The sequence below is a fragment of the Salmo salar genome, chromosome ssa06 (assembly GCF_905237065.1).
Source record: "Salmo salar chromosome ssa06, Ssal_v3.1, whole genome shotgun sequence".
Classification (NCBI taxonomy): domain Eukaryota; kingdom Metazoa; phylum Chordata; class Actinopteri; order Salmoniformes; family Salmonidae; genus Salmo; species Salmo salar.
The window spans coordinates 26,183,609-26,211,269 of NC_059447.1; the positions used below are offsets into that span (position 1 = coordinate 26,183,609).

Here is a 27,661-nt window from a genome sequence, read left to right on the forward strand (position 1 = left end):
ATCCAGGGAATCACCACCCATCAACAAGGCATGTTGAGACGGGTGTGCAGCCCAATATCCTAGATTGGATTCCTCTCCTTGTCTCCTTCCCTTAACCTGTACAAATCTGAGCACACGGGATATGTGGAAACAATATGGTGGAAACTTATTTCTGAAGGTTCACCTCTGTGTATTTCACATCTGTGGAGAGGAAGGAAGGAGAAAAGGAGCGGAAGCAACTTCAGTCAATTGGGACCCATCCTGGCAGTGATTACATCTCCCTCTACTGATCCATACAGAGATAAAGACATCCAACACACAAACCACTAACCAGCGCATTGAAATAAACAATACACTGTGGAGACAGGCAGAGCAGCGCAGCATCTGGGTACAGGATAGTTATGATGATGATGGTGGAGCTGACAACAGTGTTGATGTTGATTTAGTTAGGTGGTAGTCGTTATGTTGGTGATCACGGTGGTGACCAATGATATGCTGATGATAAGAGGGTGACTATCCGGCTAAACGGCTGTCATTTGTCTGTGCCCTACTGAGTGAGGATGTTCACTGGTTATTTCTCCATTGTTGGTGATGGAGACTGAGGAGAGGGTCAGATGGAAAGAGAGGTGGTCAGACAGGGAGACGCTGCTAGATGGACAGCCTGCTGGGTATTGCGCCCTCCTCTCCCCTGTCATCAGCCCCTCGGCACGTCGGTTGGCAACATGCTATGACTCCGTCCCGGCAACAGTGTCACAGCGTTGGTCCTCAGCCACAGCAGTCTGAGCCAGTCAGAGCACTGACGATGCCAGATTACACAAGAGCCAGCCAAATGGGAAGCTGGGTGAACTCAGTCTCTTCCCTCTCACATGTGAATTCCTTCGAACCCTCCAGATATACATATACACACACATTCAGATGTCATAGACACAGCAGCACACACACACTCTCACAGATATTCACGCTCACACTCTTTCATTTTTTTCTTGCAGACATATGCACACATTGTGAGAATAATGCAACTGTCTCTTCTTCTGTATTCGTGGGGACCTTCCCTAAATGCAGCCAGCTAATATTTTCAGTTGTTTTCCGAACTGTGGGCATCTGCGTAAAGACCAGTGACCACTGCCACACATGATTGGCCTTTCACATGGGAAATGTACCAGCCCACAGTCAGATGCACCACAGACTTGTGGCGTCCTCTAGTGGGCCACAATGATGTTACAGTGATGAAACGAGGTGCATGACAGCAAAGGGGTGGGTTTGCTGCAGGTAGAAAATCCTAATAAATGTTATTTAATTGACACAAGCTGTCTCCAATCAATCAATCAATTAATGTCTGGTTGTGCGTGTGGTTTGGTGGCAGTATCGCCTAAACCAGTGGAGGCTGATCTACAAATAGTATTCCTTGCCAAATAATTGGCTTTGAGTGATTAAGATTCACAGAGATACGCCTCCCCTGGCTAAGATGAATCCCCCCACCAAATACACACGCACAACAAGACTGTGATTGATTGGAGAAAGCTTGTGTCAATTAAATAACATTTCCTAGGATTTTCTAGCAGCAGCAAACCTAGCTCATCATGCTGGAAATATCAGTAGAAAAACATCAACCAAAAAGCATGGTCCTACTTATATGCCCTTTAATGTTGTTCTCTATATGTATTTATGTCAAATCACATATGCAACCATATTTATATTCTTACTAAAGGTATATATTTGAACATGATTTAAAAACGATAAACTACAAATAACACACAAGAGGGAGAAGGACAAAGTAGGTAGTTTGAAATCATTTTTTATTATCAGAAGATAATTCAGCAATAACTGCTATGGTATGCTTTATTTAGAAGTGGTTAAATATCAATTTTTATCTCTGCTCAAAAATTCTATAATGCATTAACAAGAGATTAAAGCAAGTAAGCGCGCCTCCACATTTTCTGTCTTTGTGGAGAATAAAAACAATAACACTTCCCTGTCATCAAACCTGCTACAGGAAACCGTAAGAAATTCAATCTATGCAATGTTGTAAAGAAACGTGTTGTGATTGTATAGGAAAAGGTTGAAATAAATGGTTTCCTTTCCAGTTGAACTCCTAGGGTTCTGTCATATGGAAGTGTCCTGAAGTCATCATTTTGTCTGAAAAAATTTATTAAAAAGGAAGTAAGTTTAGAGATAGGATTGTGTCAAGGCACAGATCTGGGGAAGGTTACCAACAAATGTCTGCATCATTGTAGGTCCCCTAGAACACAGTGGAAGAAGTTTGGAAGCACCAAGATTCTTTATAGAGCTTGCCACCCGGCCAAACTGAGCAATCGGAGGAGAAGGGCCTTGGTCAGGAAGGTGACCAAGAACCCGATGGACCCTCTGATAGAGCTCTACAAACCTCTACAAGGTTCTCCCATCTCTGTTTTCCTGGCACCAAACCTAAGCATACAGCCAAGACAATGCAGGATTGGCTTCGGGACGAGTCTCTGAGTGTCCTTGAGTAGCCCAGCCAGAGCCCGGACTTGAACATGATTGAATATCTCTGAAGTGACCTGAAAATAGTTGTGCAGCAACACTCCCCATCCAACCTGACAGAGCTTGAGAGGATCTGCAGTGAAGAATGGGAGAAACTCAAGCTTGTAGCGTCATACCCAAGAAGACTCGAGTCTGTAATCGCTGTCAAAGGTCTGGGGACATTTTGCTGCAGACATTTTTTGGTACCATTCCCCAGATCTGTGCTTCGACACAATCCTGTCTCGGAGCTCTACGGACAATTCCTTTGACTTCACTGCTTAGTTTTTGCTCTGATATGCACTGTCAACTGTGGGACCTTTATATAGATGGGTGTGTGCCTTTCCAAGTCATGTCAAATCAATTGAATTTACCACAGGTGGACTCCAATCAAGTCTTAGAAACATCTCAAGGACGATCAATGGAAACAGGATGCACCTGAGCTCAATTTTGCGTCTCATAGCAAAGAGTCTGAATGCTTATGTAAGTAATTTCTGATTTTTATTTTTAATAATTTTTTATAAAAAGCTGGTTTTTGGTATAAATATTAACTTGATTGAACAAAACATGCATGTATTGTATAATGTATTGTATTGTATAACATAATGTCCTAGGAGTGTCATCTGATGAAGATCATCAAAGGTTAGTGCTGCATTTAGCTGTGGTTTGGGTTTATGTGACATTATATGCTAGCTTGAAAAATGGGTGTCTGATTATTTCTGGCTGGGTACTCTGCTGACATAATCTAATGTTTTGCTTTCGTTGTAAAGCCTTTTTGAAATCGGACAGTGTGGTTAGATTAACGAGAGTCTTGTCTTTAAAATGGTGTAAAATAGTAATATGTTTGAGAAATTGAAGTAATAGCATTTCTAAGGTATTTGAATATCGCGCCACAGGATTCCACTGGCTGTTGAGTAGGTGGGACGATTTCCTCCCACATACCCTAGAGAGGTCAATCATATGGAGAGAGAGTTCCCCCTGTTGGTGCATCAACAACACTAGCACTATCATTGTGTTATTATTTGATACATCATTGGAATCTTTCCTCATGTATCCCCTTGTCATGGTCTACTGGTCATACCATACGTGTGTCTGTGTGTTTGTGCACGTCCTTCCTTTCTCAACCAGATGGTTTTTGTACAGCTATTCTCATTAGTTTAACCATAGTGAATCTCTAGCACAGTAATACACTGCAGAGTCCTCTGACTTCAACTGGCTCATGTGCAGATAGAAATTAGAGCTGTCCTTCGATGCTGTGAATCTGCCCTGTACTACCTGGGCATTGCTCTTGTTACTGTCAGAATAATAGTAAATTATCCATTCAAGTCCTTTTCCAGGTGCCTGACGGAACCAGTGCATATAACTGCTGCTTAGAGTGATTCCACTACAGGCACATGTGAGTTTGAGGGATCCCCCAGGGGTCCCCTGGACTGACTGTTCAGCCTGTGTGAGTACGACCTGACAGTGGACACCTGAGGGAGAGGAATGACAGGTCAGATCAATCAAGGAGTCACATCAGTATCACAGCAACACAGGTTATACTGATCAGACTACAGTCAGGAACTCACAGGAGGCAGCTGCCAGCATCAACAGTAGAGATGCAGGGAACATGGTTTGTGTTGAAGTTGAACAGGTGGAAGCTGCTCTTCTCTACTCTGCAGGACTCAGAGGGACGTACTAGGACTCTCAGATACAGAGGTTTTTATATAAGGAGGAGGGAGAAGGAAAGAAGGGAAGAGGGGCTAAGTGAAATTTGCATAAGGAGAGGATATATATATAATTAATGGAAATATCAGTAGGGAAACAATATGTAATAACTGTGCAATACTCTAGTGTGTTCTCCATGTAAAAATACTTATACTGGAGGATAATGTTAGGCAGGACTGTGATACAATGAGCTTTACACTCTGCTAATATTTTTTGTATCACAACCCAATAATGTGAATAGTCCCCAGTCTTTATATTGTTGCATATATCTGTATTTATATCATAATACTTAATTATGTGTCTTTTTGATACAAAAGAGCTTAGATCTTCTTGTTCGGTACTGGCCACCTTTATCATGTGAATGATTTACACATTAAAGTAATGGATCATGAATGAGTTCATTGAATGTTTGATAGACATCAATTAGAATACCTTCAAGTCATATCAGGAGTATAATTGGTAAACAACTCAGATATACATTTCCAGCACCACCAGTGATGGGCTTGTATTCGTTTACAAATTTGATGTGGTGAAGCATCTCTGTTCTATTTAATTTAAGGAGTCCTATTATACAATCAAACGCTGTACTGATAGAGCTGTCATAACTAGAAGTGATCTTCACGAAGTCTACAGTAGAAGTACTACTAATACATGTATAACCAACATGCACCAAAGCTTTACCTTCAGCTTGTCGTATCCAGCGAGGACAGTAAGAATATCTAGAAAACCCAGAGAATTTGCAGGAGATGCTGAAAGCCTTTTATAATCACTGGATCAGACTGGATGAGTTTAATATTCCAGTAGACACCTGTAATGAGAAACACACATCAATACACAGCACTGTCAGTTTTCATCAGAAATTAGAAATGATCAAACCAGAGTTGTAATAAATATAAATTTGTATGAACAGAAAAACTCACAGGATACAGCTGCCAGCAGCAGCAGAGATGCAGGGAACATGGTTTGTATTGAAGCTGAACTAGTGGGAGCTGCTTTTCTCTACTCTCCAGTACACAGAGGGCATCTAAGGACAGATACACACGGTTTAACCTCTCTAGGGTGTCAAGTCCTGACCAGTAATAGTGGTTATTTGTTATTGTAGTTTGGTCAGGACGTGGCAGAGGGTATTTGTTTTATGTGGTTCGGGGTGGTGGTTTGTTTAGTAGGCAATTTGATTTATGTATTCTGGGGGTTTTGGGGCACTGTTCTATGTTAGTGTATTTCTATGTTCTGTCCAGTCTTTTGTATTTCTATGTTTTGTTAATTGGGGTTGGACTCTCAATTGGAGGCAGGTGTTTTCTAGTTGCCTCTGATTGAGAGTCCTATATATAGGTATGTGTTTGAGTACTTTGTGGGAGATTGTTCTGTGTATAGCCTTGTGCCTTACCATCCTGTGATTAGTCGTTGTGTTTTCTTTGTGTACGTGTTTGTTTTGGTTCTCCTTCTTGTCCGTTTATAATAAAGAAGATAAGTGCACATTTCCCCGCTGTATTTTGGTCTATATCCGACGACAACCGTTACATAGGGTAGGTGGGACTAAATCGTCCCCCACTATTCAACAGCCAGTGACACATCAGAGCGCCAAATTTAAAACCACAAAATGTCATAATTCAAAGTTCTCAAACATAGGACTATTTTATATCATTTTAAAGATAAGACTCTCGTTAATCTAACTACATTGTCCGATTTCAAAAAGGCTTTACAGCGAAAGCAAAACATTAGATTATGTTAGGAGAGTACATAGCCAGAAATAACCACATAGACATTTTTCAAGCAAGCATATATGTCACAAAAAACCAAAAACACAGCTAAATGCAGCACTAACCTTTGATGATCTTCATCAGATGACACTCCTAGGACATTATGTTATACAATACATGCATGTTTTGTTCAATCAAGTTCATATTTATATCAAAACCCAGCTTTTTACATTAGCATGTGATGTTCAGAACTAGCAACTAGCATACACACCGCAAACTTCCGGTGAATTTACTTAATTACTCACGATTAACGTTGACAAAATACATAACAATTATTTTAAGAATTATAGATACAGAACTCCTTAATGCAATCGCGGTGTCAGATTTTAAAATAGCTTTTCGGCGAAAGCACATTTTGTAATATTCTGAGTAGATAGCCCGGCCATCACGGCTAGCTAATTTGACACCCACCAAGTTTGGCCCTCACCAAACTCAGATTTACTATAAGAAAAATTGGATTACCTTTGCTGTTCTTCGTCAGAATGCACTCCCAGGACTTCTACTTCAACAACATATATTGTTTTGGTTCGAAATAATCCATAGTTATATTGAAATAGCTCCGTTTTGTTCCTGCGTTCATGTCAGTATCCGAAGGGTGATGCGCGGACGCATTTCGTGACAAAGAATTTCAAAATATTCCATTACCGTACTTCGAAGCATGAAAAACGCTGTTTAAAATCAATTTTTATGCGATTTTTCTCGTAAAATAGCGATAATATTACAACCGGGTGACGTTGTATTCATTCAAAGACTGAAAGAACAAAATGGAGAATTCACATGAACGCGCACCTCCAGTGTCACTGTCCCCAGGCAGGCCAGTAACAAACTCTGCTGCTGTTCTTTGCCCAGAGACTGCAGACATCTCATTACACTTTCTGGCACCTTCTGAGAGCCAATGGAAGCCTTAGAAAATGTCACGTTACAGCACAGATGCTGTATTTTCGATAGAGAGGCTACAGAAGGACAATAAATTGTCAGACAGGGCACTTCCTGTATGGAATCTTCTCAGGTTTTGGCCTGCCATATGAGTTCTGTTATACTCACAGACACCATTCAAACAGTTTTAGAAACTTTGGAGTGTTTTCTATCCAAAGCTAATAATTATATGCATTTTCTAGTTTCTGGGCAGGAGTAATAATCAGATTAAATCGGGTACGTTTTTTATCCGGCCGTCAAAATACTGCCCCCTAGCCATAACAGGTTAATAAACATGGAGGACTGGAGAGTTTTGCAAGAGCTCCACCTCACAGGGAGGACCAATCAAAGGAAGCTTTGATAACTACCCACTGATCACCTGGTAGGCCATCTTGAGATGTTCTGTTATAAGATACTAAAAGCTGATTTACCTTAATCAGAGACCAAAGGAATTTCCAGAGTTAGCCATTCCTGAGACTGGGTGAGATAACTCCTATGTCTGAAGTTAAGTAATGATGTTAGGTACAGTGGGATTTTTTGTAAAAGGGCTTTATAAATGAAAACATAGCTAAGTTTCAATCTTAGTAAGATAAAGGGAATACTTCTGAAACAACCACTGAATCAATCCCAATTTAAATTGTAATACATGTTTAATGGAGAGGGTATTGAGTTATACCTATATCTGTTCATACCCTACAGTAGTCCTATGTTATGACTAGTGACTGATACTACATCTAGTTCATATAGTCATCAGATCATAGTAGGATTTATTTCATGTAAAGGCTAAGATCGCCCACTCCTGGTGGGTACACATAACTCCAACCGTTTATTGGGTTGGTGAGTTATTGTACAGGTCTTGTGCTGGTTTGTATCACCGTGACCTCTGAGCACAATAATACACAGCTGTGTCCTCAGACTGCAGACTGGTGATGTCTAAGTACAGTACATTACTACTGTCTCTGGAGATGGTGAATCTGCTCTTAAAAGAGGCTCCAGAGTTGATGGATGCATCACCCCAGACGATCACAATCCACTCCAGTGTTTTCCCTGGCTGATGTCGTATCCAAGCTGTGCCATAGTCCGTCAGGGCATAGCCAGAGACATGGCAAGATCTATCTTTAATTGAAAATAATAAACTCTATATACACATGGGGGAAAACAAGGTAAAACAACTGACTAACGCAGTGGTAAAACAACTGACTAGCACAATGGTAAAACAACTGACTAGCACAATGGTAAAACAAATGATTAACACAATGGTAAAAAAAACTGACTAGCACAATGGTAAAACAACTGACTAACACAATGGTAAAACAAATGATTAACACAATGGTAAAAAAACTGACTAGCACAATGGTAAAACAAATTACTAACACAATGGTAAAACAACTGACTAGCACAATGGTAAAACAACTGACTAGCACAATGGTAAAACAAATGATTAACACAATGGTAAAAAAAACTGACTAGCACAATGGTAAAACAACTGACTAACACAATGGTAAAACAAATTATTAACACAATGGTAAAAAAAACTGACTAGCACAATGGTAAAACAAATTACTAACACAATGGTAAAACAACTGACTAGCACAATGGTAAAACAAATGATTAACACAATGGTAAAACAATTGACTAGCCCAATGGTAAAACAAATGATTAACACAATGGTAAAACAACTGACTAACACAATGGTAAAACAACTGACTAGCACAATGGTAAAACAAATGATTAACACAATGGTAAAAAAACTGACTAGCACAATGGTAAAACAAATTACTAACACAATGGTAAAACAACTGACTAACACAGTGGTAAAACAACTGACTAACACAGTGGTAAAACAACTGACAATATTTGGTGTCCTGTATTCAAAGAGACTAAAATCCCCCCCACCTACAATGTTCTACAAAGACAATTATTTGATACATCGCTGGATGCATTCTATATGCATAATGTACTCATAATATATGCACATACAATACAATACAATACAATACAATACATACATACATACATACATACATACATACATACATACATACATACATACATACATACATACATACATACATACATACATACATACATGCATTTTGTATCTGTAAATTATGACTTCCAGTCATGGCACCATATTTTGGCCAGGGAGGATGAACGGCTGTGTTCAGTAATTGTAGTATGTTACCCCATGTATTGTTCCAGAACCTAGTGGCAAGGCTAGTCAATATTTTTGTATCACCATTTAACATAAGTTGCCCTGTTATTTCAGGTGCATTTGGTATATTGACTGTAACTCCTCTGATGTATTAACAAAGGAGATGGGCTAGACATTCCTACTGACTATTTTATGGACAAATAATTAATTTTTCAATAAAATTAGTGGAAAAGAGGAGCATTACATCTGCTCTTCAGCTTCCATATTCTATACAGTGTCTCCCAAGAGGATGGTTTTCATACATCTCTGGTGGTGGGTTATATCACTGTGAGGGTAGGCACAATAATACACAGCTGTGTCTTCAGTCTGGAAGTTCCCTTTTAAAAACACAGTGTCCTCTTGAGGATACCCTAGGATAGGGGGCGCCACAGCGCATTTTGAAAAAAAAATTGTTCCCATTTTCAACGGCCTACTAATCAAACTCAGAAGCTAGGGCATGCATATACTTATTATATATGGATAGAAAACACCCTAAAGTTTCTAAAACTGTTTGAATGGTGTCTGTGAGTATAACAGAACTCAAATGGCAGTCAAAACCCCGAGACCGATTGAAACAGGAAGTGGAATTCAGAGTTGTGGACTCGACTTCTCATCTTTCCCTATAAATCACACCGTTAACCATGGTTCAGTGAGCACTTCCTATTGCTTCCACTAGATGTCGCCAGTCTTTTCACAGTGGTTTGAGCCTTATACAGTCGAAACTCAGTGAATGAGAGTCATTGGAAATTGGTCACAGGGGATGGGCCATCACCATTATGACGCCGGCGGCCATGTCTACCCCCACCTTTGGAAACGGTTTTAAAGGCAATGAAATCATCCCCCTCGAATCTTATTGGCTCTCTTGGTGTTACAGGCCCTGAAGATTAATGTTTTACAACGTTTGACATGTTTGAACGAACCTACAGGCGGGAGAATCTCATTTTATCCGGAACTTCAGCCCTGCGCTTGGAGAGAGCCCTAGGACGCGCTACCAACAGCAGGCTAATGGAATGTGAAGTATGGACTTTTTCGACCGAAAATACATCTGTTGTGGACCTGGGATGCTTTCTGATGAAGACAACTAAAGGTAGGCGATTATTGACAATATTATACAAGATGAGATGTAACATGCGATTGTTCCAAGATGGCGCCGAGCTCTGTATATTAGCTCATTTTCTGAGTATCGCATCTCCTTTTATCGCAAAGTGTGATTACCCAGTAAAGTTAATTTAAAATCTGGTATGACAGGTGTTCTCAAGAGATATTCATCTATAAATGTTAGATTGACAATATAAATTTAAAAAATCGTTATCGGATAGTAATTTAGGGAATTGTAGCATTGTTTACCAGGACGCATTTGAGGGGAAATTATTTAGTCAACGTCAGACGCCGATGTAAAATGCTGTTTTTATATATAAATATGACCTTTATTGAACAAAAGAATGCATGCATTGTATAACATGATGTCCTAGGTGTGTCATCTGATGAAGTTTGTAAAAGGTTAGTGCTGCATTTAGCTGTTTTTTGATTATATGTGATGCAAGTGGTTGGTCGGAAAATGGCTATGAAGCTGCTTTTTACGATGGACTCATCTAACATAATCTAATGATTTGCTTTTCCTGTAAAACCTTTTTGAAATCGGACGACGTGGGTCGATTCAGGAGAGGTGTATCTATAAAAAATTATGATTTTTTTTTAATGCTAATTGGCGATATGATTTTTCGCTGGATTTTGATCCCGCTGACGGGATGAGACGCTGGAGAGGATAACTGCTAGAGTCTACTGAGAGGCTGAACTTGTTCTTCAGTGAATCCTTGTATTGTGTGTCTGCAGAATATACATTTCCAATCCACTCCAGTGTTTTCCCTGCAGGATGTCAAATCCAAGCTGTCTGAGTGTCAGTAACATAATAAGAGACCTTACAGGAGATGGTCAGTGGTTGACCAGGCTGGACAGTCAGAGAAGCATTATGAATTAACATCCATTTTATACGTTTTTCTTGTAATATATTTATATAGCAGAGCCTTCATCAGTACTAGTCTTTATTTTATTCATATGGAGAGAGAGTGCCCCCTGTTGGTGCATCAACAACACTAGCACCATGTATTTAACAGGTGTATCATTGTGTTTAAATTACTGGTGGATAATGTTAGGCAGGGCCGTGATACAATGTGTTTAACTCTTTGCCAATGTTTTGATAACATAACCCACAAGTGTTAATGGATGTTGACTATGTGGAATAAAGCTATAACCGGAAAATAATTTTTAGTAGCAGGTTAGGAGAAATTAAGCAGCAGGTAAGGAGAACTTACATAGCAGGTTAGAACTTACTCAGAAGGTTAAGATAATCAGGTTAAGGTTAGCAATAGGGTGAGTGTTAAGTGTTAGCTAAATAAGTGTTAGCTAAAATGTTCTCCTAACCTGCTGTGAAAAGTCACTTCTGGGCATAGCTGTACTCCATCTTGTCACAACCATGTTATTGGTCTCCAGTTCTTTTGTTGGATATATTTTATTTAAAACATATTTGTTCTTTGTGTCTTTTTCATAATACAAAAGACCTTATTGTTCCGTATTGTTCCGTATGACCTTTTTATGAATGATTAAAACGTATAATGGATCATGCATGAGTTAATTCATGTTTAGTAGACATCAATTAGAATACCATCAAGGTCTGGAGTCATCAGTCTGGAAGGAGTATAATTGGCAAACATTTCAAATATTTAGTTACAGTGATAAATAGGGTTTAAATGAATTTACACATTTGATATTGAGAAACATCTGTTCTATTTCATTTAATGATGTAAAGGTCTGGGCGTCGTGGGTGCAGAGTCAGGCGCAGGAAGCAGAAAAGTTCAATGCAGTGCTCTTTATTACGCACAAAAAAGACTAACCGCCCAAAATGCCGGGCGCACAAAAATACAACGTCCCAAAGATACACATCCACCACACAGCATAACGTGGAAAGAACAATTAAGCCCGCACACAGAACCGGCGGGCATACGGGCTTAAATAGCCCAGCTAACAAGCCTAATCAAACACAGGTGCAACTAATTAGGCAACACCAATCGAAAAGGAAAAAGGGATTGGTGGCAGCTAGTAGGCCAGTGACGACGACCGCCGAGTGCCAACCGAAGAAGGGAGAGGAGCCACCCTCGGTAGGAGTCGTGACAAATGAGTCCTATTATATACTGCTCAAAAAAATAAAGGGAACACTTAAATAACACATCCTAGATCTGAATGAATGAAATAATCTTATTAAATACTTTTTTCTTTACATAGTTGAATGTGCTGACAACAAAATCACACAAAAATAATCAATGGAAATCCAATTTATCAACCCATGGAGGTCTGGATTTGGAGTCACACTCAAAATTAAAGTGGAAAACCACACTACAGGCTGATCCAACTTTGATGTAATGTCCTTAAAACAAGTCAAAATGAGGCTCAGTAGTGTGTGTGGCCTCCACGTGCCTCTATGACCTCGCTACAACGCCTGGGCATGCTCCTGCTGAGGTGGCGGATGGTCTCCTGAGGGATCTCCTCCCAGACCTGGACTAAAGCATCCGCCAACTCTTGGACAGTCTGTGGTGCAACGTGGCGTTGGTGGATGGAGCGAGACATGATGTCCCAGATGTGCTCAATTGGATTCAGGTCTGGGGAATGGGCGGGCCAGTCCATAGCATCAATGCCTTCCTCTTGCAGGAACTGCTGACACACTCCAGCCACATGAGGTCTATCATTGTCTTGCATTAGGAGGAACCCAGGGCCAACCGCACCAGCACATGGTCTCACAAGGGGTCTGAGGATCTCATCTCAGTACCTAATGGCAGTCAGGCTGCCTCTGGCGAGCACATGGAGGGCTGTGCGGCGCCCCAAAGAAATGCCACCCCACACCATGACTGACCCACCGCCAAACCGGTCATGCTGGAGGATGTTGCAGGCAGCAGAACGTTCTCCACGGCGTTTTCAGACTCTGTCACGTCTGTCACATGTGCTCAGTGTGAACCTGCTTTCATCTGTGAAGAGCACAGGGCGCCAGTGGCGAATTTGCCAATCTTGGTGTTCTCTGGCAAATGCCAAACGTCCTGCACGGTGTTGGGCTGTAAGCACAACCCCCACCTGTGGACGTCGGGCCCTCATACCACCCTCATGGAGTCTGTTTCTGACCGTTTGAGCAGACACATGCACATTTGTGGCCTGCTGGAGGTCATTTTGCAGGGCTCTGGCAGTGCTCCTCGTGCTCCTCCTTGCACAAAGGCGGAGGTAGCGGTCCTGCTGCTGGGTTGTTGCCCTCCTACGGCCTCCTCCACGTCTCCTGATGTACTGGCCTGTCTTCTGGTAGCGCCTCCATGCTCTGGACACTACGCTGACAGACACAGCAAACCTTCTTGCCACAGCTCGCATCGATGTGCCATCCTGGATGAGCTGCACTACCTGAGCCACTTGTGTGGGTTGTAGACTCCGTCTCATTCTACCACTAGAGTGACAGCACCGCCAGCATTCAAAAGCGACCAGAACATCAGCCAGGAAGCATAGGAACTGAGAAGTGGTCTGTGGTCCCCACCTGCAGAACCACTCCTTTATTGGGGGTGTCTTGCTAATTGCCTATAATTTCCACCTGTTGTCTATTCCATTTGCACAACAGTATGTGAAATGTATTGTCAATCAGTGTTGCTTCCTAAGTGGACAGTTTGATTTCACAGAAGTGTGATTGACTTGGAGTTACATTGTGTTGTTTAAGTGTTCCCTTTATTTTTTTGAGCAGTGTCCAATGAATCACTGGAGAAAGTTTTTTTTTTATAGCTCTGGTTGTGGTTTGTATCACTGTGTTCGCCAAGCACAATAATACACAGCTGTGTCTTCAGTCTGGAAGTTGTTCCCTTGTAGAAACACTGTACTGCTGGTGCTGACATAACTAGAAGTGATCTTGCTCTTTAGTGAGTCTGCAGTAGAAGTACTACTAGTGCATGTATGACCAACATGCTCCAAAGCTTTGCCTTCAGCTTGTCGTATCTATGCAGGACAATAAGACGATATAGAAAACCCTGAGAATTTACAGGAGATGCTGAAAGACTCTCCTGGTTTTATAACCATTGGATCAGACTGGATGAGTTCAATATCCCAGTAGACACCTGTAATGAGGAACACACATCAATACACAGCATTGTCAGTTTTCATCTGAAATTCGAAATGATCAATCCAGAGTTGTAACAAATCTCCATTTGTATTAACAGAGAGACTCACAGGAGGCAGCTGCCAGCAGCAGCGGAGATGCAGGGAACATGGTTTGTGTTGAAGCTGAACTGATACGCGCTGCTCTTACTCTCCAGGACTCAGAGGGCATCTAAGGACGGACAGACACTGTTCAAGTTGGGAAAGAACAAGAGGGTGCGTTGAGAGATGGATGGAGGGAAGAGTTATACTGTAGAGGTTGGCATAATGAAGCTCTTAATAAGAAGGTCCACAGTTTGGAACTTGTGATTATTTATCATATTATGGAGAAGGTTGGAGCAATATATTGAGCAAACTGTCTAAATCAATCATTTTTAAGTCAAATATACCAATGTAGTATAAACTAAATTAATCATTCCATGGGGTGATTTGACTTTATATTATTACAGTAAGAAGGTTAATATCACCCCCTACTGATTGATACGTATTACTCCAACTGTTTAAGGGATAAGTGAGTATTGTACAGTACATGTCTGGCCCTGGTTTGTATCACTGAGTCTCTGGCACAATAATACACAGCTGTGTCTTCAGCCTCCATGTTGAACGAGTGGATTACTCAAATCAATGGCGGCAACTAAACATACTTTTTCGGATAAAAAGGATTTTATCTAACAAAACGACACAACATGTTGTAGCTGGGACCCTTTGGATTGCAAATCAGAGGAAGATTTTCAAAAAGTAACTGATTATTTAATTGCTCTTTGTGAATTTATGAAACCTGTGCTGGTTGAAAAATATTTCCACCTTTTCACTACTGTCCGTCAATGTGGATGGGGTGGTGCTCCCTCTGCTGTTTCCTGTAGTCCACGATCATCTCCTTTGTTTTGTTGACGTTGAGTAAGAGGTTCTTTTCCTGGCACCACACTCCGAGGGCCCTTACCTCCTCCCTGTAGGCTGTCTCGTCGTTGTTGGTAATCAGGCAACATCTCCACCATCTCCACTACTACCACTGTAGTGTCGTCTGCAAACTTGGTGATTGAGTTGGAAGCGTGGATGGCCACGCAGTCATGGGTGAACAGGGAGTACAGGAGAGGGCTGAGAACGCACCCTTCTGGGGCCCCAGTGTTGAGGATCAGCGGGGTGGAGATGTTGTTTCTTACCTTCACCACCTGAGGGCGGCGCATCAGAAAGTCCAGAGAAGTAATATTTGCATAATAAAAAGAGGCAGGTATAAATTAACTGCTAAAATAATGGAACATGGTCCTCCCGAGTGGTGCAGCGGTCTAAGGCACTGCATCGCAGTGCTTGAGGCATCACTACAGACCCGGGTTTGATCTCGGGAATCCCATAGGGCGGCACACAATTGGTCCGGGTTAGGGGAGGGTTTGGCCGGGGAGGGCTTTACTTGGCTCATCGCACTCTAGAGACTCCTTGTGGCGTGTGGGGTGCCTGCAGGCTGACTTCGGTCGTCAGTTGAATGGTGTTTCCTCCGACACATTGGGGCTTCCGGGTTAACTGGGCGGGTGTTAAGGAGTGAGGTTTGCCTGGTCATGCTTCAGAGGATGCATGACTCGACCTTCGCCTCTCCCAATCCCGTTGGGGAGTTGCAGCGATGAGACAAGACTGAAATTGGAAGAAAAAGAGGGTAAAATACAACAACTAAATTATAATAATGGAACACATTTTTCTGAAGTTTTAGCAAATTATAATGATGTGATAATTTGACAGTTTTGAAATTACACTTCTGGGAGATGGTTAGAAAAGGCCTCAGTTATGGGATACAAATTACATAGATATTTTCTTGCGTTGTTGGTAATCCTAATATGTTGAAAAAATAAATAACAATGATGATCATTGTAAAATGTATTTCCATGGTTGTGCTTGTGAACATTGACCTTCTAAAACATTCATCGGAGGGTCTGAATGGGGAAGTGTTTTTGTATAGCTCTCTCACCACTCTCTCTCACTGTGTGTTTCGGGCACAGTAATACACTGCTGTGTCATCACTCGTCAGGCTGGGGGTTGTCACGGCTGTGATAAGGAGCAGACCAAGATGCAGCGTTTGTGTTCCACATATTTATTATATTCGTGAAACGTGACGCAATACAAAAATACTTAAACTAACCAGAAAACAACAAACCATGACACAGAGAGGGAAAACACACTACTCAAAATATAATCACCCACAAGGACAGGTGTGACAAACATCAACTTAAATATGGCCTCCAATTAGAGACAACGACAACCAGCTGCCTCTAATTGGAGGTCATGCCAAACAACGACCAACATAGAAATACAAAAACTAGAACTGAACATAGACATACAAAAACAGATAAACACCCCCTGTCATGCCCTGACCACTCTACCATAGAAAATAACTACTTACGTGACAGGGGTTCTCATGTTCTCATGCGTTTTAACTACTTTGCATATATGAAACAGACAGTCATAAAATCAGTCAAAAATATCAAATTCACAGTTCATGGTTCAAATCCAACTTTCTAAGAGGTTTTAAAAAATAGGTTATATTTGACAAAAAATGTATAATGTTCAGTAAAACATTGTTGGCAGAATAGATGGATGCAGTTCAATGCATGATTGATGTTATTAACCTGTCATGTTGTAAATTACAGCTGGCCTGGTGCATTGTTTGCTGTCTCCACCCATTCGGGATACACTGTTTCAGTTTCAATGACTCAATATTTTGAAAAAAAACTGGTGACTGTAAGTAAGGAATGTCAATACAATCAAACTAGCAAGGCAGGGATCGCAAGTCAGTCATAACATGGCTAATAGGCTATCGCATGTGTCACACAAGGCCTGCGGGCCAAATAGGATACACAAGCGAGTATGAATGAGGTAATAGTTGAGTCATCTATTACAGCCTGATGCACTTGCATCAGTGAATTCTACTTCAATTGCGCTGCTTTCGAGTATCCAGGTAACTCAGAGGGAAAGTATACAGACACATGCCAAAGTATTAGCTAGGATACTAAAATGTTGCAGTCAGTTTTTAAAGCTTGACAATGAATAAAGAAAAAACAAAACCTGCAAAGAAATCCATGCAAAGGAGAAACGTAGACCTATTACAGCAACATTTGAACAATACGCATGCTACTCAACTACAATACATTTTGAGTGCACCATACAGCAATGCTGCATTAAACTGCACCGGGGATCCATGCAGTGCACATTTTTTTAAACATGTTTTATGTTTAAGTGTTAAACAACCTATAGCTACATTTTTGTTATTTGGAGTTTGGAATACTTTTTGATTTGGGTCACAGAATATTATGTACACCTGCAAGCATAGCAGCAATGACTGGACAAATATTATTTATCTCTTTTGTTTTAAAGTTAAAATGCTACATACATCATCATATGTACAGTATAAAAAGCAATTTGTTTTCAATTAAAACAATGACCAGTTTGGGTCGCAGTTGCACGTGTTTTTGTAAAAACAAATAGGCTATATCTGGCCTGCGAATTATAATTTTTTTCAATATGTCCGTTGCGCTGATTTAGTTTGACACCTCTAGGCTAGCGTATCTAGCTATTTATTTAGCAAGCTAAAAACATAGAGCCTAACATTATCTAGTTTGCTTCTGGAGGATTTCATGTCATTGGAGGAATGGATGATTTAACAACTATTTCTCCTCAGGGAATATTGTTTTTCGGTGGCTACAGCTTGAGCTGCAGGTGTCATTTGGTTACCTGGAAAGAAATGTTATTCACGCTGAACTTGAACTACTGTTATCCACAGTTAGCATATCTCTTAGTTGTCAATCGAATGTATTTCGCATCGATCAAAAGGGCAGGTAGCTTCCCCATTCAGTTGTCAAAATGTGGGTTGGGACAAGCATGCATTGGCAGGCAAGCTACAGAAGGACAAGCAGGCTACTATTCCCCATCGTTTTTCAGTGCAATTTTGACGGCCAACAAGCTGAAAAGGTTTGAGAGGGTTTATATAATGTTCCCTCATTAGATTTTAGCTCATCTGGCTCTGGCTAACATTAGTTGTTGATTTTGTTGTTGATGATGTGCATAGGCATCTGAGGGAGAGAGAGCTTACCTTTTCATGGTTGTTTGATCAATAGGACTGTGAAGTTCCCAAATGCAGAAATCCTTTCAGGTGTATTTTGTGGCTTTTGGCGAATGTGTTCTAATGATCTAAAGTCACGCTGTTGCTACAGCCTGTAAACACACAGTTCAGTTCAAAGTGAATGATGGCAGGCCCATGTGGCAAATTGCTAATTTGCATATAGGCCTACTGTAGCTTTGATTGGCTATGGAGCACTCCGGTCCTGGACAGGACAGATGTTTTTATTCAGTTTTATTTACTGCAGTGTCTATTAATTGTCCAAATGTAAGGTTGCATTCCCACTCTATATTAATATAGAATTTTCACATATGCCTTACCAAAATGCCAAATGTTCCCAAACATTCTATGAATTTATGAAAACGTGAAAATGACCATATCTAAGTGCTTGCTTGTCAGAAAAAAAGGTGTCATATTCTTCCTGGTGTTGTATATGAACATATTTTAATAAGATTGAATGTTTCTAAAACACTGTCAGTTCCACTTTAAAAACATCATTAGAATTGTGCCTCATGCATCCCCTTGTCATGGTTTATTGGTCATACCATACGTGTGTTTGTGCACGTCCTTTCTCCACCAGATGGTTTTTGTACGGCTACTCCCATTACTTTTACCATTGTGAGTCTCTAGCATAGTAATACACTGCAGAGTCCTCTGGCTTCAGCTGAGTCATGTGCAGATAGAAATTAGTGCTATCCTTCGATGCTATAAATCGTCCTTGCAGAACCAGGGTATAACCATTGTCACTGCTAGAATAATAGTGAAGAATCCATTGTAAACCCTGTCCAGGTGCCGGGTGGATCCAGTGCATTCTGTAGCTGCTTAGAGTGATTCCACTACAGGCACATGTGAGTTTAAGGGATCCTCCACTGGTCCCCTGGACTGACTGTTCAGCCTGTGTGAGTACGACCTGACAGTGGACACCTGAGGAGGGAGAGGAAAGACCGGTCAGATCAATCAAGGAGTCACATCAGTATCACAGCAACACAGGTTATACTGATTAGACTACAGTCAGGAACTCACAGGAGACAGCTGCTAGCAGCAGCAGTAGAGACGCAGGGAACATTGTTTGTGTTGAAGCTGAACTGGTGGGAGCTGCTCTTCTCTACTCTCCAGGACTCTCAGATACAGAGAGTTTATATAAGGAGGAAAAAGAGGGAGGGAAAGGATGAGGGGAAAGGTGAAATTTGCATAGGTAGGGGCAGATACAGTTGCAATACTGGGAATATTGCAACTGTGCAAGCTATAAATACTCCGTTGTCCATGTCAAAATACATACTTATACTGGAAGACAATGTTAGACATGACTGTGATAAAATTAGCTTTACATTGACAATATTGTTTGTATCATAACTACAGGAGTGTCAATAGGTTTAGGTGGTATACAACTAAGAACGGAAGTGACTTTTTCAGTGCAGGTTTGGATAATTTACACACCATGTTAGGAGAATTAGGTTAGGAAAAGGTTAAGGTTTAGCTAAAGTGCTCTCCTAACCTGCTACGAAAAGTAACTTCCAGTCATAGCTATGCTATCTCGTCACGACAATGTTAATGGTCTCCAGTTTTTTTGTTGTACATGCAGTGCCTTCGGAAAGTATTCAGACCCCTTGACTGTTTCTACATTTTGCTACGTTACAGCCTTATTCTAAAATTGATTAAGTAGAAACATTTCCTCAGCAATCTACACACAATACCACATAATGAAAAAGCAAAAACAGTTTTTTGACATTTTTACAGATGTAAAAAAAAAAACAGAAATACCTTATTTGCATAAGTATTCAGACCCTTTGCTATGAGATTCGAAATTGAGCTCCGGTGTATCCTGTTTAAATTGATCATCCTTGAGATGTTTCTACAACTTTATTGGAGTCCACCTGTGGGAAATTAAATTGATTGGATATGATTTGGAAAGTCAAACATCTGTTTATATAAGGTCCCACAGTAAACAGTGCATGTCAGAGCAAAAACCAAACCATGAGGTCAAAGGAATTGTCAGTAGTGCACCAAGACAGGATTGTGTCGAGGCACAGATCTGGAAAAGGGTACCAAAACGTTTCTGTAGCATTGAAGGTCCCCAAGAGCACAGTGGCCTCCATCATTCTTAAATGGAAGAAGTTTTGAACCACCAAGACTCTTCCTAGAGCTGGCCGCCCGGCCAAACTGAGCAATCGGGGGAGAAAGGCCTTGGTAAGGAGGTTACCAAGAACTCGATGGTCACTCTGACAGAGCTCTAGAGTTCCTCTGTGGAGATGGGAGAAACTTCCAGAAACACAAACATATCCACAGCACTCCACCAATCAGGCATTTATGGTGGTCCTCTCCTTTCACCTTCAATGTGGATAACACCCCCACTGACCTGCAACTTGCGCTTAACGATCTTCAGTCTGATGCAGTGATTGGAGAACTATTCAAAACAATGTCACTGAAGAGGTTCTAAGCGTCTTTCGATGAACAAAACTTTCCAAAGATTAGGAGTCATGCTCAGAAGATGTTTGTACTGTTTGGGTCAACCTATGTATGTGAACAGACATTTTCAGTGATGAAATATTACAAGTCAAGGCACAGATTATCTCTTACTGACTCTCACCTCTCAGCAATCCTGCGCATAGAGAGGTCAGAAGCTATACCTGACTTCACTGCTCTAGTCAAAGCCCATCAGAGACTTGAGACTCCTCCTACTGATTGAGTAGTTTAAAACTTTTTGAGGCTAGCGTCCCACCCACCGTGCACACTATTCAACAGCCAGTGAAAAATCAGAGCGCCAAATTCGAAAAAACAACAAAATGTCTATTTTACACCATTTGAAAGATAAACATCTCCTTAATCCAACCACGTTGTCCGATTTCAAAAAGGCTTTATGGCGAAAGCATAAAGTTAGATTATGTTAGGACAGTACATAGACAAAAAATTACACACAGCCATTTTCAATGCAAGGACAGGCGTCACCAAAAGCAGAAAATCAGCTAAAATTATGCACTAACCTTTGACAATCTTCATCAGATGACACTCCTAGGACATTGTTAGACAATACATGCATTTGTTGTTCTATCAAGTTCAAATTTATATCCAAAAACCCAATTTTACATTGGCGGGTGACGTTCAGAAAATGTATTGATAAAATATTAACTTGTTATGGATAGGGGGCAGTATTTTCACGGCCGGATAAAAAACGTACCCAATTTAATCTGGTTATTACTCCTGCCCAGAAACTAGAATATGCATATAATTAGTAGCTTTGGATAGAAAACACTCCAAAGTTTCTAAAACTGTTTGAATGGTGTCTGTGAGTATAACAGAACTCAAATGGCAGGCCAAAACCTGAGAGGATTCTGTACAGGAAGTACCCTGTCTGACCATTTCTTGGCCTTCTTTGTCATCTCTATCCGAAACAAAGGATCTCTGCTGTAACGTGACATTTTCTAAGGCTCCCATAGGCTCTCAGAAGGCGCCAGAACGTTGAACGATGACTTTGCAGCCCATGGCTGAAAAACAGTAGCGCATTTGGTAAGTGGTCGATCTGAGAACAATGAGACGGGTGCGCATGTGCAAGTGAAGAGTCCATTTTAGATTATCAGTCTTTGAACGAAAACAACGACTCCGGTCGGAATATTATCGCTATTTTACGAGAAAAATCGCATAAAATTGATTTTAAACAGCTTTTGACAAGCTTCGAAGTACGGTAATGGAATATTTTGAATTTTTTTGTCACGATACGCATCCGCGCGTCACCCTTCGTTACCCTTCGGATAGTGTCTTGAACGCACGAACAAAACGCCGCTATTTGGATATAACTATGGATTATTTGGAACCAAACCAACATTTGTTGTTGAAGTAGAAGTCCTGGGAGTGCATTCTGACGAAGAACAGCAAAGGTAATCCAATTTTTCTTATAGTAAATCTGAGTTTGGTGAGTACCAAACTTGGTGGGTGTCAAAATAGCTAGCCTGTGATGGCGAGCTATCTACTCAGAATATTGCAAAATGTGCTTTCACCGAAAAGCTATTTTAAAATCGGACACCGCGATTGCATAAAGGAGTTCTGTATCTATAATTCTTAAAATAATTATTATGTTTTTTGTAAACGTTTATCGTGAGTAATTTAGTAAATTCACCGGAAGTGTTCAGTGGGAATGCTAGTTCTGAACGTCACATGCTAATGTAAAAAGCTGGTTTTTGATATAAATATGAACTTGATTGAACAAAACATGCATGTATTGTATAACATAATGTCCTAGGAGTGTCATCTGATGAAGATCATCAAAGGTTAGTGCTGCATTTAGCTGTGGTTTTGGTTTTTGTGACATTATATGCTAGCTTGAAAAATGGGTGTCTGATTATTTCTGGCTTGGTACTCTCCTGACATAATCTAATGTTTTGCTTTCGTTGTAAAGCCTTTTTGAAATCGGACAGTGTGGTTAGATAAAGGAGAGTCTTGTCTTTAAAATGGTTTAAAATAGTCATATGTTTGAAAAATGGAAGTTTTCGGGTTTTCGAGGAGTTTGTATTTCGCGCAACGCCCAATCATTGGATATTGGAGCGGTGTTCCGCTAGCGGAACGTCTAGATGTAAGAGGTTAAACTGTTATTCATAGAATTATAGGTTAACATCTCCTGAATGCAACCGCATTGACAGATTTCAAAATAACTTTACTGGGAAAGCACACTTTGCAATAATCTGAGTACTGCGCTCAGAAAAATATATCAGGCAATTACAGATACCCGCCATTTTGGAGTCATCTAAATGCATAAATAGCATTAGAAATATTCACTTACCTTTAATAATCTTCATCAGAAGGCACTTCCAGGAATCCCAGGTCCACAATAACTGTTGTTTTGTTCGATAAAGTTCATAACTTATGACGAAATAACTCCATGTTGTTTGCGCGTTAAGTAAGCTACTCAAAATGTAGGACGCGCGAGGAAAATGTCACGACGAAAAGTTTAAAAAAAAGTTATATTTACGTTCATTCAAACATGTCAAACGTTGTATAGCATCAATCTTTAGGGCCATTTTAACATGAAACTTCAGTAATATTCCAGCCGGACGATTCCATTGTCTTGAAAAACGTTTTGGAACACAGCTAACTCTCACGTGAAAGCGCGCCAATGAACTGATGTCCTTCCCTGGGTCAACAACTTCCATCTTCCTTTGTTGGCTCTCTGTTCACCATAGACGCCTCAAACAACTTTCTAAAGACTGTTGACGTCTAGTGGAAGCCTTAGGAAGTGTAAAATGAACCCTAACTACAGGCACCAGGTTTTCATTTCCTGGTTGTATTTTTCTCAGGTTTTTGCCTGCCATATGAGTTCTGTTATACTCACAGACACCATTCAAACCGTTTTAGAAACGTCAGAGTGTTTTCTATCCAACTCTACTAATAATATGCATATTCTAGTTTCTGGGCCAGAGTAGTAACCTGTTTAATTTGGGTATGTTTTTCATCTGGCCGTGAAAATACTGCCTCCTAGCCCAGACAGGTTAAATGTAATGTTGAGCTCTCTATCTTTCTTGTGTTTTTGTGCATAGCCGTTAACAAGAGTTCTGTTCATGGTGCTGAATTCACAGTGTACTTCTCCCTCTGTGTAATTCATTGCATGTTTAATAATGGAAATACCTACCAAAAGGAGAACATGGATGTGGTTAATTTCTGTGCATGTTAAAAAAGTAAAATAAGTAGCATATCTGGGAATGATTTACAGTAGATAAATCTGTCAACACAATCATACACATGATGTATAATCCAGTAATATGATTCTGGCCCGCGATGGCAAAAATATATTCTAATGTGGCCCTCCATGGAAAATAATTTGCCAGGCCTGAGTTACACCATGCTGCTAGAATTATCTCTGGTGACTTCTATCTGTCCTTCAACACTTTTTGCATATGCAGTTCCACTACTAGTCCATATAATTCATATCCATTCAAGTGATCTTCCTGCAGGTTGTTGTATCCTGCCCATATGGTAGCTACTAAAGGTAAAGCCAGATCCCTTACAGGAGAGGCTGAGAGGTTCTCCAGGCTTTTTCAGGACTGGACTGGAGGGAATGTCCTCCAGACTCTGACTATACACCCCTAATAGAGAAAAGAGAATGAAGACAATAGATCACTAATATGTTAACTCAATGGATGTTATAATTATCTCTTTACGTAAAATACTTTGTTCCAATAAGTTGCTAGATTATTGAGTACATACTACAGAGGCCCAGCAAGACCAGGAGGAGGTATAGTTTGCCTGTCATCTTTTCAGGATGGAATCCAATTAACCCATGGTAGGAAACATCATATAAGGTCACAGACTTGAGGGACAGAATTTGCATGACATCCATAGTTGGGTGGTAGCATGTCACATGCATATAAAATAGGTTTCAAGGCAATCAATTCCAAGACAAAGCCAGACATCAGTGATCACTGTCAATCAGCAAACATTTTCTGTATTGTTTAAACAGTAAAGTAAATGTTTTTTTGTCACGTCTCTCATTCAAACAGTGTTTCATGTATTAAGAGTCATGAAATAGTTGATATTAAATCATATTACATTTTGATATTTCTCACAACAATATCACAAACACATTCATATAAATGGGCCCAGTAAGAAATTGTGGAATGTTGTCTCATACGTTTTAGGCATATTTTTGAATCTGGCCTTTTGCCCTTTGTGTCACAACTGTCTTCAAAAATGGACCAAGGCGCAGCGGGAATGTGGATACTCATATTTTAATTTTAAAAAAGAGTAAAGCATCCACCGGAAAAACAATAAGCAAGACAGCAACAGTTTTACAGGCTATACAAACGCAGTGCAAAAACAACTACCCACAACCCCAAAGAAAAACACACACTCCTATATAGGACTCCCAATCAAAGGCAACTCAACACACCTGCCTTCAGTTGGGAGTCCAATCACCCACACAACATTTAACAAACACAAACCCTCTGCCACATCCTGACCAAGACTAACACAATCACGCCCTCTGCTGGTCAGGACGTGACAGTACCACCCCCTCAAGGTGCAGACCCCGGAATGCACCTAAAAAAAGAAAACACAAAAAAATCCCCAATACCCCAACAAAACCAATAAACAATAACCCCTAAACAATAAGGGAGGGAAGGGAGGGAAGGGAGGGTGGCTGCCGTCACCGACGGCACTGTGCTACACCCTCCCTCCCCAACCCACCTATCCTGGAGGTGGCTCAGGTGCAGGACGTGGACCTCGCTCCACCTTCGGCGTCGCCCACTTCGGTGGCGCCGATAGCTGTGCCGGGCAGACGGGCCACTCGGGCTGACCCTGGCAGACGGACCACTCTGGCTGGGCCGGAGGACAGGCGGGCCACTCTGGCTGGGCCGGAGGACAGGCGGGCCACTCGGGCTGGGCCGGAGGACAGGCGGGCCACTCGGGCTGGACCGGAGGACAGGCGGGCCACTCGGGCTGGGCCGGAGGACAGGCGGGCCACTCGGGCTGGACCGGAGGACAGGCGGGCCACTCGGGCCACTCGGGCTGGGCCGGGCCGGAGGACAGGCGGGCCACTCGGGCTGGGCCGGAGGACAGGCGGGCAACTCGGGCTGGGCCGGAGGACAGGCGGGCCACTCGGGCTGGGCCGGAGGGCAGGCGGGCCACTCGGGCTGGGCCGGAGGGCAGTCGGGCCACTCGGGCAGCTCCGGGCAGTCGGGCCACTCTGGCAGCTCTGGGCAGTCGGGCCACTCTGGCAGCTCCGGGCAGTCGGGCCACTCTGGCAGCTCCGGGCAGTCGGGCCACTCTGGCAGCTCCGGGCAGTCGGGCCACTCTGGCAGCTCCGGGCAGTCGGGCCACTCTGGCAGCTCCGGGCAGTCGGGCCACTCTGGCAGCTCCGGGCATTCGGGCCACTCTGGCAGCTCCGGGCAGTCGGGCCACTCTGGCAGCTCCTGACTAGCGGGCGGCAGCTCCGGCGACTCTTGACTGGCGGGCAGCTCCGGCGACTCTTGACTGGTGGGCAGCTCTGGCGACTCTTGACTGGCGTGCAGCTCTGGCGACTCTTGACTGGCGGGCAGCTCTGGCGACTCTTGACTGGCGGGCAGCTCTGGCCACTCTTGACTGGCGGGCAGCTCTGGTGACTCTTGACTGGCGGGCAGCTCTGGCGACTCTTGACTGGCGGGCAGCTCTGGCAACTCTTGACTGGCGGGCAGCTCTGGCGACTCTTGACTGGCGGGCAGCTCTGGTGACTCTTGACTGGCGAGGCTGGGCTGACGCACTAGACGCCTGATGCGTGGGGCTGGTACTGGACGTGCCAGCCTGGAGACACGCACCTCCATGCTAGTGCGTATGGCGGGAAACACCGGACCGTAGAGGCGCACTGGCGGTCTTGAGCGCAGGGTTGGCATCACCCCTTCCGGCTCGATGCCTACTTCGCCCTGGCACATGCGGGGCGCTGGTACTGTGCCTACCGGCCTGAAAATCCCAGGCCTCACCACAGCCCCAACCCCAAAGCACGGGACCTGTCCAGTCTGCCCTTCAAGGGTACGGGGAGCTGGCCTGGGGCTCCAATCTCGCCCCGCCAAACAGCCCTTGTGCCCCCCCCAATTTTTTTTATTGGGGCTGCCTCTCGGGTTCCCTTAGCTCCCTTAACTTGTCCTCCCAGAATCTTCGCTCATCCTGCCAAGTCCATCCATCCACGCTGTTCTCCTGTGGCTTCCTCCTCTTCCGCTGCTTGGTCCTTTTGTGGTGGGTAGTTCTGTCACAACTGTCTTCAAAAATGGACCAAGGTGCAGCGGGAATGTGGATACTCATATTTTAATTAAAAAAACAGTAAAGCATCCACCGGAAAAACAATAAGCAAGACAGCAACAGTTTTACAGGCTATACAAACGCAGTGCAAAAACAACTACCCACAACCCCAAAGAAAAACACACACTCCTATATAGGACTCCCAATCAAAGGCAACTCAACACACCTGCCTTCAATTGGGAGTCCAATCACCCACAACATTTAACAAACACAAACCCCCTGCCACATCCTGACCAAGACTAACACAATCACGCACTCTGCTGGTCAGGACGTGACACTTTGACACAACCTCCATCTTTCATTACAGTCATCCTCTCTCTCTATCTGTTCAATAAAGTCAGAAAATACCTTACAAATATAGATTTTTTAAACTACACATAAAACAAGATAACTAAAAAAGAAGAATGAATAATTCCCATCCTGAAGTACCCTGAAATGTATTCCCATTGCTTCAATGTCATATGGTCAGCAATTATCACCAAACTACTTCACTTAGATGGCTAAACTTCACTCAATAACTTTTTCAATTCACAATTTGTCTTTTTAACCCAGATCTGCAATACATCACTGTTGTGTGTTGTTTTT

At 42.1% G+C, this 27,661-nt stretch overlaps 1 protein-coding gene and 2 long non-coding RNA genes across 3 annotated transcripts in view; all 3 read right to left on the minus strand.

Moving 5' to 3' along the window:
* The window catches only part of LOC106606764 (uncharacterized), a 423,559-nt gene that overhangs the window by 370,853 nt on the left and 25,045 nt on the right, over window positions 1-27,661 (minus strand). The window lies entirely within an intron of this gene.
* On the minus strand, window positions 13,614-15,124 carry LOC123743413 (uncharacterized). The gene is made up of 3 exons (XR_006770182.1): window positions 15,028-15,124; window positions 14,296-14,412; window positions 13,614-14,183 (listed from the first exon to the last, which is right to left on the minus strand). It is a non-coding gene; the product is annotated as an uncharacterized lncRNA (long non-coding RNA).
* On the minus strand, window positions 15,168-18,930 carry LOC106606797 (uncharacterized). Its single transcript, XR_001329125.2, has 3 exons — window positions 18,296-18,930; window positions 16,178-16,254; window positions 15,168-15,846 (listed from the first exon to the last, which is right to left on the minus strand). It is a non-coding gene; the product is annotated as an uncharacterized lncRNA (long non-coding RNA).